Here is a 13,243-nt window from a genome sequence, read left to right on the forward strand (position 1 = left end):
AAAAATAAGTTTATATGCATTTCTATATTTGAAAAACCAGTATAGTTAACAATTGTAAGCCTGCAAAACAGAATTTTGATCATTCCAGGCAGGTTTTCCTGAGTAATTTAATTAATAGAAGAAATACTTCAGTACTTAGAGACAAAAAAAAAGATGTTTACCAAATAGAAAATTGCCCTATTGGGCAAGCAGTTCTGCCTATTATAATCACAGAGCTGAAAATCCTCAGAAATCCATGAATTATACAAATTTTATTTGTGTTTTTTCTATCATTCAGTAGTTTCCATAGCAACTTTGTGATTAGATTGTGGATATGCTACCCTGAAGACACAAAACATCATTCTCTCAAATCTATTTAAAGGAAAGTACTAGGTTCTTTCTCAGCATTGTGTTCTGTCTCTTCAGGGAGAGAAGTACCGCTGCCCTGTGCCACGCTGCGGTGTTGGTTTCTCATCACTGGCCTTGCTGTAGTTTCGAATTCTCATTTCTGTTGACATTTTCAAGCTTCTAAAAAAATAATAGGGCAAAATAATAACAAAGCTGAAGTGGTTTTTCCCGGTGGGAAAGAAATTAGCAAAAGTGGGAGAAGTAATCAGGAGCCTGAGAGGCAAATTTAGAAGTATTCCATTGCGCTGGCATGCAAATCAGGATGTGTATCTACAAGAAGAAAAGCCAGGCCAGGCCCCGCACAAGGTGGTTTCTGGAGACCAAGTAATATTCTGTTTCTTCATCTGGGTCCTGGTTACACAGGGAAGGTCAGCTGATGAGTTGTAGGTACAGGAAGAATTGCCTGTGCTACTGACAATAAAAGTACTGGTCAAAAACCAAAAAGGCGATGGCCCCTAAATTTACGCTTGTGAAATTTCCTAAGTATTAATGATATCTCTGGGGTGTTGTCTATATCTAATGCACTTCTGACTGCCCTCTGATCTGAAGTATTAACTCTGTAAATATTTTTTATCTGAGCAACATATAGTTTGAATCATAACATCATCTTTCATAGGGATAATGCATGGTGCTAAAAGCCCAGCTAATGGTGCAATTCCTTTCTTTAATTATCTCCTGTGGCATAACACAACCACCTACTTTCAATTATTATCCTCATCACAATTAAGTCATAGAGACATTCTGCCTCTTAAGAGGTGCATAGTACAATATGAACAAAGGCTGGAGAGTCAGAGTACAACTTGCAATGACTCTCTCACTATTTACTGAAGCATTTTGCTACTATAAGAAAATACCCCATTCTATACAGATTTTTTCATGTGGTATCAAAGGCAAATTCCAAGGAAAGCATTTCAAATAAGGGTCTACAAATGGTTTAAAAGTTACCAAGCAAAATAAAACAAAAACAGAGTCATATAAACAAAGCCCAAAAGGATGTTTACCAGAAGGGAGGGGTTGGGAAGAAGGAGGGGAAGGGGGAGGGGAATATAATCAGTCATGTTGTGGTAAGTTTACGTGGTGACAGACGATTATTAGAATTAGTGGAGTAATCACATTATAAGGCATAAAACTGCTGAAGGACTATATTGTATAACTGAAACTAGTATAACCAATAGAAAATTGCATAGCAATTATCTTAAGTAAAAAAAATAATTTAAATATTTCCCAAGGAAGGAGGAGAAACCAGGATTTGAATTCCAGTTTCTTTGCTTATCACTGTATGACTTTTCCAAGCTTCACTTCTTCACATTTATGCAAGTAACCCTTTCATCCAACCTTGTTACCCTGGAGCACACAGTAAGCTCACTCCTTTAATGTCTAAATCAGTTCATCTCAAATCCCACCCTGTGACTCTCAGTCCAAACCACTTCTAGGTATTCCCTCAGATGAGCAGCGCTGCTTTCTCTGTCCCCAGCAACAATCCCATTCACCACTGCCAGAAAATATTCCCAGCCTGTGTGAAGGGACCTCTTCCCTGACATTGACTGTCCATATGGTATAGACAATAAACCCAGGCATCCTGGGAAATCCCAACCAAATTCCTGGTCATTGTGTTCCCAGCTGTCTTCTACAACAGTTCTCCTGAGACTGGGATCAGTGGGGATTTTAGCATCAGTGACAAGTTAAGTCCAGAAGCAGCCCTCTCCCCTTCCAATCACTCAGATCATGGGCACAGCCTTCTCCCCGGAATCACAGGCTTGCCTTGCTGTAATTACTGCCGTCATTGTGTATAGTAAGCACTCGATAAGTATTTGTTGGGTATGTCAATGAATGGATAGGTAAATAGAGGAGAGCTTCCCCCTAGAGTTGCAAAAATTAAATAAAGAAGTGCATGGAAAGTGTCTAACATGAAGTACTATGTGACTTAAAAATATTAGTTCCCTGTCACTTCTGGTGACAGCATTAAGTCAAATAAAATCTGTAATTTAAATTTTAAAATACAATTTTAAAAACAACAAACATCCACTTTTAAAATTAAGGAGTATTCCATTCGTGTCGGTAGTCATGGATGTGAATGAAATCAGCAATTAAAGTTTATTTCAGTATCAACATCCTTGAAACTGTACCTTCCAATTATGTAAAACACCACTCAAACAATGAATCCAGAGATCTCGCTTCATCAGTTTAACTTTGGCATTGAAACATTTTTAGCTCTTTTAATAAAAAGATTGTTTTCATACTACAGCGTGGGGAAAAATAAGAAAATAAAGCAAAGCAGCAACATTTTGTCATAGCCAAGGGCAAAGCAGAAATTCTCTGAGAAATTTATGTTTTCTTCTTTTGTATAAGCAATTGTGTTCAAATTCTTTTCATACTGATTTTCATAGCAGTGGAAATGATTGTGGATGTCATCTATAGTTCTATTGAATTTTATTATACTTCTTTGAAAACAGTTCATTTAATAAACCATTTGGTTCATATTTGTTATTATTGTTCCTATTATATTTCTTGATTCTTGATTGTGATTAATTATGACCACTTTTTTCCAGGTCTTCAAATATAAACATTTTTATTAAGAGTTGTCTCATATTCTTCATGGTCTCCAAAGGATCTATAAGTCTGATGACACACTGTACACATGAAATATTTATGGAATTAATGAAAAGTGATACCACATATATATTATTTCAGTAAACAGAACCACAAAGCTATTGGTGAATAAGTTCCATGCCTATATACAATTTATAATAATCTCTCCTGAGTACAGTTTATAATAGTCACTGTTAAATGCAGAGTATTCTAGAATTGGGAGTCATTAAGGAGGTATAAAATTGAGGGGAACTGGGATTTTAAAAAATTAGAAAGTGTAGTCTTGAATAAGGGGAAAGAGAGGCTTCAATATACTTGCATTTCCTTCCCCATAAATTCCATATAAATATCAACTCAGTAAATTCCTTCTTTAGAAGGTCCATGCTTAAGAAGTTGACAGTGAAAATGACCACATAACTCTGATACACAAATCGAGTTAGTTACTAACTGTCTTGCCAGGTACATTGAAGTCAGACCACAATCCCAAGGTTGGAGACAAAGACTTCCCTTCAGAGAATGCATGCTTCCTTTCAATCATCCCATGAAAACCAGAAAATGGAGTCTGAAGACCAGAAGACAGAAATACTTCTTCCTCTCTCTAGAGCTGAAACCAACTGGATGAAGACCCCAAACCCCAGACAGACCTGGAGCACTGCAAGCACTGAATCCCTGGGCCACGTAAAACCTCCCCAAGACCAGGTGGCTCTATGGCGAGAAGAACAAGAGCCTTACAGATAAGGGATGATATTCTGGGATTATCAAATCCTCTGACCTAAAAAGAATCAGAGATTGCGTTCTGGCTGCATTTAAGTATATTTCATTGCTTATACTATTACAATTGTCCCATTGTCCCCCATATCCCCTTCTGCCCAGCACCCCATTCCCTCCAGCCACCTCCACCCTTAGTTCATGTCCACGGGTCATACATATAGTTCCTTGACTTCTCCATTTCCCATACCATTCTTAACCTCCCCCTGTCTATCTTGTACCTACCAATTATGCTTCTTATTCCCTGTACCACTTTCCTCCCACTCCCCGATGATAACCCTCCATGGGATCTCCATTCCTGTGACTCCGTTCCTGTTCTAATTGTTTGCTTAGTTTGTTTTTGTTTTAGGTTCTGTTATTGATAATTGTGAATTTATTGTCATTTTACTTTTCATAGTTTTGATCTTCTTTTTCTTAGAGAAGTCCCTTTAACATTTCATATAATAAGGGCTTGTGGATAATGACCTCCTTTAGCTTTATCTTGCCTGGGAAGCACTTTATCTGTTCTTCCATTCTAAATGATAGCTTTGTTAGACAGAGTATTCTTAGATGTAGCTCCTTGCTTTTCATGACTTTGAATACTTCTCACCAGTTCTTTCTTGCCCACAAGGTTTCTTTTGAGAAATCAATCATCTGATAGTCTTATGGGCACTCTTTTGTAGGTAACTCTCTTCTTTTCTTGTGCCACTTTTAAGATTCTCTCCTTATCTTTAAAATTTGGCATTTTAATTACAATGTGCCTTGGTGTGGCCCTCTTTGGGTCCAACTTATTTGGGACTCTCTGAGCTTCCTGGACTTGCATGTGTTTTTTTTGTTTTGTTTTTTTTTTGCCAAATTGGGGAAGTTTTATTACATTATTTTTTCAATTAAGTTTTCAATGTTTTGCTCTTCCTCTTCTCCTTCTGGCACCCCTATGATTTGAGTGTTGGTATGTTTAAGGTTGTCCCAGAGGTTCCTAAGCCTCTCCCTCATTTTTTACATTCTTTTTTCTTCTTTCTGTTTTTGATGAATGTTTATTTCTTCCTGTGACGACAAATCATTCATCTGAGTCCCAGTTTCCTTTCCTTTGTTGTTGGTTCCCTGCAAATATATTTTTTTATTTCATTTTGTATAGCCTTCACTTCTTTCTTTATTTTGTGGCCATACTTAGTCATTTCTGTGAGCATCCTAATTACCAGTGTTTTGAACTTTCATCTGATAGGTTGGCTATCTCCTTATCACTTAGTTCTTATTCTGGGGCTTTGTTCTGTTCTTCCAATTTGGGCCATATTTCTTTACCACCTCAATTTGTTGGCACATCAGTTCCATTGTAAGGGGTGGAGGCTTACGTTTTGCCAGGGCAGGGTGCTGCACGTGAGGGAGGGGTCAGAGAAGAAGCAATATGCCACTTTCTCAGCCCTCACCCCACTTTCAGTCCTTTCCCCCACTTTCCACAAGTGGCTGGTGCCCTTCCAACCGCTGCCTTGGTGCTGATTCCTTGAGTGGGTGGGCTAGTGTGTGTTCTAGGACCCCATGAGCTCCTCAAACAGACTCTCCCGAGAGACCAACAGTTTTTCCTGCCACTTCAATCCCCACAGGTTTTTATAGCTAGAGGTTATAAGGTTTTATTTTTCCCAGCACTGGAACCCTGCATTGCATGGTCTGTCCAGGGGCTGAAATTGCTCACTCCCCAGTTGTCCCTCTCAGTTTTTATACACATATGAACGTAGGATTTCCCATTTCACTGGATGCCTCATCATATATCCTCTCCACCCCAGCTGCCCATCTCTGCCCCTCCTACCCATCTGGATGAATGTTTCCTCTGTAACTCCTTGGTTGTTGAACTTCCATACAGTTCAATGTTCTGGCAATTCTGGGTTTTGTTGTTGTTGCTGCTGGTTTTCGATTGGTTGCTATCCTTCTTATGGTTGTGCAAGGAGGCAAAGCTTATCCATCTATACCTCCATCTTGGCCGGAAGTCTGGCTGCATTTATGAATGACAAAAAAAACAACCAGAAGTTACCGGTTACATACCAGTAAGGCTGTGGGGATTATAGGGCTATCAGTAGAGAGTCTCTAAGGCAAGACTGGATGGATTATCTCCAAACACACATGCCTGTGGGAATTCAGAATGCTGTGTTTAGGAATATCAATAATTTGTACACCAACCTGAGCACACCGGTTATATTTGGGAAGAAGTATTAAACTAAACCTCTGAAAAGTTAGGCTTGAAAGCTCCAAAGAAAAGATTCTGTGTCATGGGAAATAGAGAGGATATAGAATAGTGATATAAATTCTGCAGGTAGAATACGTAGGAAGCAAAATCATTATACAAATTCTTGATGTAAACATAAACTTTTTAAAATTCCAGATCTTTGAGTAGTCTTATATCCATGTACATAATAACCGTATGTATTTTCACTGACTGTTGAATACAGCATTCTAAAACTAAAACTCAGGGAGTTTGGGGGCTGGGAGAGAGAAATACAAACTAGCAGTTACAGAATAGTCATGAGGATGTAAAGTAAAGCATAGGACATAGAGTCAATAATCTAATAACTGTGTGTTTTACCAGGTGGCTACTGGGATTATCAAGTGTATCACTCTGTAAGTTATATAAATGTCTAAGCCATTGTGTTATATGCATGAAACTAACATTAGATTCAATGTCAACTCTAATTGAAAAAGAAAAATAAAGAAAATAAAACTAAAATGCATAAAAACATAGGATCTAAGAGTTAAAGGGGCTTCTGAGGACATCGGGACCAGTTTCTTCCTTATAAAAATCCAGGTACCTTTATATAACACCAAACCACAGGGACACAACAATAAAATGTGTTCTTGGATATTACTGATGACCTTTGCAAGATGAGTCAGTGGTCTGAAATTATGGGCTAAACATGTATGTTCTCCTAAACTAACCATACTATCATACGGATGAAAAGGAGCATAGCCTAGTTATAACTTACACCTATTTCAAAAATTAGTGAATAGGTTCTTTACCAGTTACTTCCTACTAAATTAAAAAGATATACTGGTAAATCAAATATCTGCTTAGGAATCAAGTTTACCCTAAAGAACCAAAAAATGAAACTTCTGTATTTGAGACCTTAGTAATTAGCACTAATTTGTAGGAGTAGACTCCTGTAGAATTCAGAATACATTTTGGCCTACAATCTTGATGGAAACACACCACATTATTTTCTTAGCTCCTAGAGCTTAAATTCTTTTAATGAATTATAGAATATATTAAAATCTACAATAAGCCTTTCCAGTGTGCTGGTATGGCATTATGTTAATTGGGTTGTAAATCACTCACACATAAGAAAATAAGGAGGAGGAGGGGCTGGTCATGAATACTTCAATGTGTCTTATTCTCTGTGCTGTAGGGGGATGTCTCACTAAGGATTTTAAATTTTTTGAAAGAAGCTTTTAAGCACTCACATAGTGCTGGCCCTATTTCACATACAGAAAGGGCCACACATGACATGCAAATGGCTGTTAATTATGCACTGCTTCTGATCATACTGTTTGGGGTTGGCTTGTTGGTATTTCTCCTCTGTCAGAAAGGATCAGCTCAGCGTTTGGATCCTCAATGCTTTGTATTTAAGGCACTGCAGCTCTTTAGGCTACCGACCCATTGCTAGGGCAACACCGAAAAATAAAACTTCTCTGTTGCCGAGAACCTCTTAGAAGGTGTTGTTCGACCTGTCTCAGGTGAGGTGATATTGTCTAGACGGCTCCTGTCACACTGTCCCGGATTCTCTAATTAGAAAATTGAAATGGTTTCTCTGAGGATTGCTCCCAACGATGCTCCAAAGCTTAAGCTGCTTTGCAAAGCTTCCAAAGCAAAACATTATTTTTGAAGGGACATAGACTTTCAAAATTTCCATAATGAATGAACACACTTTTCAAGTGTTTTGACAGAACTGCTGTCACAAATCTTATGAGAACTCTATTCAATACATAAAGTAGATTTTTAGCATTATAAAAGCACCCCCGAAAAAGCTAAATCCCTTAAGAAAGATGTGCTAAGCAATTTTAAACACTTAACAAGATGGAGTTCCTTGGGGAAAAGTATGTCAGCCCTCTCCCTGTGGCAATTACTTGCCTTTGTACTGAAGCCTTGCCTTATTTTTGAGTCATCAAAAAGAAAATAAGAAATTAAGATGTAGTGAGTTACAAAATACAAACTATAATGGAATGTATGTGAGAAATATTTTAAGATAATGAAATAATAATCCTTACCTTTGTTGGATAGAAAAGATGGGGACCATGGAGAATAGAATTACGTAGGGTTCTGAGTCCAAATGGCACAGTATAACTACTAGAGGTCATGGAAAAAAATTAACTGATTAAAAAAATACCAGATAAAAAGAACATTTGAGCTTATTTTAAAGCTTTCATAAAGCAATGCAAGCCAAATATCGGGAAGTGTGTGGAAAAGATTTATGTGGCATAAAGAATTACATGAATTGTATTATTAGAAAAATGTAAATGTACTCTCTATTGGAATTACTATAGCTGCTTAGCTAGTCACTTTTCTCAGACATTAACCCTCCAAAGTGAATGTGAATGTTTGACTCTCCTTGGAGCTCTAGCCCATCTATGTACAGTATGTCCCCGAAAACCTCAGCAGGAATGAGACTCGGCCTTTCCTACGAAACTCAGATTTTGACGTCACGTGGATAGCTCCTCTATTTTGTAGGTCATGGAAAGCTAAGGGCAAAATCCTCAAAGTAATTTGGTTTAACTTGCCAGCATCGGCTGCTTCCTTAAAATATATTCTCTGTTCTTCTTTACACTAATATATTTTAAACAGGGCTCATTTATTTCCCTGGAAAGCATAGCTCATGCTTTGCAGATCTAACAGTTTTTATACTATTCTTAATATTGGGTATAATTAGTCTTTTCTTCTGTGTTAATCTATATTAAAAAATTCAACATCTTCCAGTTGAACAACATCACACAAATATGGCCATCTTAATGCTTGGCACGTCAGTCCAAATATTTACCAGTTCAAAATAGGTTGATGGTTCCAAAAATTCTTCTGGGTGTTTTCTAATCTTGAAGCATGTTACCAGAACAATCCTGCTAAGGCAAGTTCACATCTTTCAGAAACAAAAAACAAAAATGCGGTATTTTCTGAAGTCAAGAAGTCTACCATTTGGAATTGGCTATTGAAATACCTCTGACTCAATGGAACATAAAAACTCAGGAAAATATTCAATGTCAACATTCATCAAGGCACCAAACAGCAATGAATTGCCAGTGACACTTATCATTGGCAAAACTGAAATAAAGTTATTTTAACCAATGTATAAAGAAACTTGATATAAAAAATGGAAAGTAAATGAAACTTGTCCTCTACCTCATTTCAACAGGGAAGTTTATTTTGAAATAGATCATTTTCTGGGTTGAAAAAACTGCAACTACAAAGTTCCTAAAAGAAAACACAGAATCAACTTTTAGCACTCTCACCATAGAAGTAAAAGGTGATCAACTGGACCTAACCTTAATTTTTAAAAAATTAAAATTAAAAAATATCTCAACACATATATCTGATGAACTTGTATCCAGAATATATAAAAACTCCTTTGAGTCAATAATAAAAATAAAATTCAGTCTGTGAAAACAGACTTGAACAAACCTTCACAGAAGATACACCAATAGTCAATAAGCATATACAAAGGAGCTCAATCAACCTCCTTAGTCAAAAAGAAACAGAGTGAGGTTTCCACAGCCACGAGAAGGGCTACAATGGAAAAGACTGACTATACCAAACATATGCCAGGATGGAAACATCTAAAACTCTCCTGCATTGCCGACAGGGGGGAGGGCCATCGAGCTGCACAATCCCTTTTGAGAGCTACGTATCAGTTTCTTCAAAAGTCTAATCTGCATCCACCCTAAGACCCAGCAATCCCCCTCTTAGGTATCTATTCAAAAGTAACTAAATGAAAAGCATATGTTCACAAAAAGTCACATTCATAATAGCCCAAAACTGGAAATAACACAAATATTTATCAACAGAACAGATTTTTTTAATGTAGTAACTTCATGCAACAGAACATAGCTATTTGCAATAACATGGATGAATCTCAAGAATACCTACTATATGATTTCATCTATATGAAGTCCAGAAAATAGGCAAAGTTAGACAAAAACAGTACTTGCTTCTGTGGGGTAGGGATTAAGTTAAAGAGGCACACTATAACTTTCTGGGTAATTGAAATGTTCTCTATCTTTTTTAGTGTGGCAGTCACACGGGTGCACACAATTGTTAAAACTTGTGAAATCAAGTACTTAAGATCTGTGGATTTATATTATATAAGTTGTACCTCAAAATATTTTTTAAAACTTCAACACTGAATTGCTTCTTGGCCTTTTGGCGAAGATCAAATGTAGTATCTGTTCTTATCAGTTTAAAAATTCAACACTGGATAGTTCTGTCCAGAAAAAGTCCAGCCATTGTTACAGTAACAAGAGCAGTTTGCACGACATCAACGTAACCTGACAGCCGAGTGGACTGGAGTGCACACGCATGAACAGTGACGACTTCACTGCGTTAGTCAGTGGGGGCAGTAGATCCTTTGAGTGAGCCTGTGCACTGTGTAGCTGTCACATTCAACATGACTGAGTAGAGCAATGAATCTGCACTAGATTTTGTGTTAAGCTTGAACTTTCCTCTGCAGAAACTATTCAGATAATTCAGAAGGCTGCAGCTATAGGCAACTGGTGATTGACAGCTTCATCACAACAACACACCCTGTCATACATCTCGTCTTGTGCAGAGTTGTTTGGCAAAACATCAAATCACCCCGATGACTCCACTCCCTTACAGCCTAGATTTGGTGCCCTGCATCTTCTGGCTTTTCCTAAAACTAAAATCACCTTTGAAAGGGAAGAGATTTCAGACCATTATATGATTCAGGAAAAGAAAATGGGGCAGCTAGCTAACAGTGATTGGGAGAACTGTGCAAAGTCCCAAGGTACCTACTTTGAAGGGGACTGAGGTGTCATTGTCCTGTGTACAGTGTTTCTTGTATCTGTTAGCTTCTTCAATAAATGTCTCTATTTTTAATACTACATGGCTTGGTACCTTCTGGACAGACCTCATATACTTTTATTGGTAAGGTAAATTAATGCAAAACTATAGGCAGTCAACTTGATAATTTTAAAAGCCTTAAAAATGTGAAAGGACTTTGATCAAGTAATTCTATTTACAGTAATCTTTCATCATATAACGTATACATACATAGGTGTGTTTATGTACATGTGTGTATATAAATATACATACACACATAAATATCTATATCATTAGAACTTGCATTCTATTATTATATATAACATTTTTAAAAAGCAACCTAAATGCCCAATGATAAGGGCTTAGTTAAATAATGTTATATCTGTACCGTGAGTATTTTTTAGCTATTATAATAGTTAATAGTGAATAAAAGTCTTTTTCAACATGATATTTAATGAAGAAAAGAACTTTTTAAGTAGTACAAACAATATGGATATTACTTTGGCCACTTTAACAATAACAGTATTTCAACAAAATGGAAGGTTTGTTTTTCCTTTCTGTAATAGTTGCTGTTCAGTCTTGGCAGGTAGGCCACTCTGCTCTACGTGGTAAAGCAGGGCTCCGGATCTCTCCATCCAGGCATTCCACCATCTTTGTGGTATTTTCCCCCACATAATTAGAGGAGAACTGTGCGGCCCAGCAGAGGGCCCTTCCCTGACCATGCTGGCACCACCACCCTGGATTTCCAGCCTCCAGAGCTGTGAGAACTAACCTTCTGCTGTTTACCAGCCACCCGGGCTGTGGTGCTCTGCTGGAGCAGCCCGAGCTGGGACACTGGTGCCAGCTGGTCGTGCCGACAGGTTCTGACTGGTGGGATAGGAGGGGTGGTGCGTGCAACTCACAATTCACACCCTTGAAAGGGAGCTGCAGACCTCCCACTTCTGCTTTTGCCCTTTCTGTGGAATGAAATGCAGAGACGGATAAACAGGTTGATGTAACATAATACAGAGTTCAGAGAAGAAGTGAATGTGTACATTTAGTTGATTTTTCACAAGCATACCAAAATATCAGTGGGAAAGGAAAATTCTTTTCAATAAATGGAGCTGGATCAACTAAAAGGAACTATGGAAAATATGAACCTCAATCTCTACATCACATATACCCAAAAAATTAATTTGAGATGGCTTGAAACGTAAATGTATAAGCTGAAACCATAAGGCTTTCAATAGAAAATTCAGGAGAATATCTTTACAACCTTGGGTAAAAGTTCTAAATAGATACTTCACTGAAGATGTGTAAATGGGCAATAAATACATGAAAAGATGCCCAGCATCACTAGCCAGCAGAGAAATGTAAATTAAAATTACAGCTATCATGTCACACCTAGTAGAATAGTGTGAATTTTAAAAATCTGACAACATTGAAATGTTTGCAAAAAATGGAGTGTTACACATTAAACAACATACATGTGGGTGAAAAAATAAAATGTGCAATCACTTTATAAAACTGTTGCTGAGCAATTTACTATACCATCAAACATACACTCACCCTATGACCCAGCAACTCCACTCCTAAGTATTCACCCAAGAGAAATGAAAGCATATAACCACAAAAAGTCTTGCACAAAAATGTGCCTAACACCTTTATTCGTGATAGTCAAAAACAACCAGAATGTCATCAGCAGGAAAATAAACAAACTAATTTTAGTATATTCAAAAAATGGAACACTACTCAGCAATTAAACAGTGGAGGATATAGGAATAAAGAGCCGTAACCAACTAGACTCATGATGTGACAGCAACATGAATGGGTTTTCAGAATTATAGTGAAGGAAAGAAGCCAGACACCAAGGAATCCACAGTGTCTAAGTCGATTTGCATGAAGCCAAAGAACAAGTGAGACTAAGGTATGGGGATAGACTCCGAATAGCGCAGCCTATGGAGGTGAGAACTGACTGGGATGGGGCCAAAGGGAACATTCTGGGGAGACGGGAACGTCTGTGAGTGGGAGCCCAGAGACATGGATGCATACATTTCTCTCAAACCCATCAAATTACAGAGTTAATAGTTGTCTATCTCTTTATATGCAAATTTACCTCAATAAAAAGTAATCTTTTACAGTAGGCTTAATGAAATTTAGACAGTGGGTAAAATTAAATGTGTGTACACAAATTACTCTTCGCCTGGAAGTCAAGTTTTGCTAATTTTTTTCCCTTTGTAAGTCACCCTGCCATTGAACATCCTTATGAACAAAAAATAAAATCATGTAGATCATTGGCCCAATTTCTCAACCTAAAATTTCTTTATTAAAGACTTTATTTATTTTAAAACTTATAAGACATTGTAAACCTTCCTCCCAAAAATGATGGACCAGTTTATACTCTCATCTACCATGTATGAAAATACCCATCTCCCACACCTAGCCAATAGTAGGTATTGTCGTTTTGTAAACATTTAACAATACATAGTCACTAAACACTAATGATAAGAATTT

General features: G+C 37.4%; 1 pseudogene; it reads left to right on the top strand.

Moving 5' to 3' along the window:
* The first annotated feature begins 10,095 nt into the window (after window positions 1-10,095).
* Window positions 10,096-10,196, top strand: LOC118989909 (uncharacterized; annotated as a pseudogene).
* Window positions 10,197-13,243: the final 3,047 nt, after the last annotated feature.

This window comes from Sturnira hondurensis, unplaced genomic scaffold (genome assembly GCF_014824575.4).
Source record: "Sturnira hondurensis isolate 20B ecotype Veracruz unplaced genomic scaffold, ASM1482457v3 Scaffold0000780, whole genome shotgun sequence".
Taxonomy (NCBI): Eukaryota; Metazoa; Chordata; class Mammalia; order Chiroptera; family Phyllostomidae; genus Sturnira; species Sturnira hondurensis.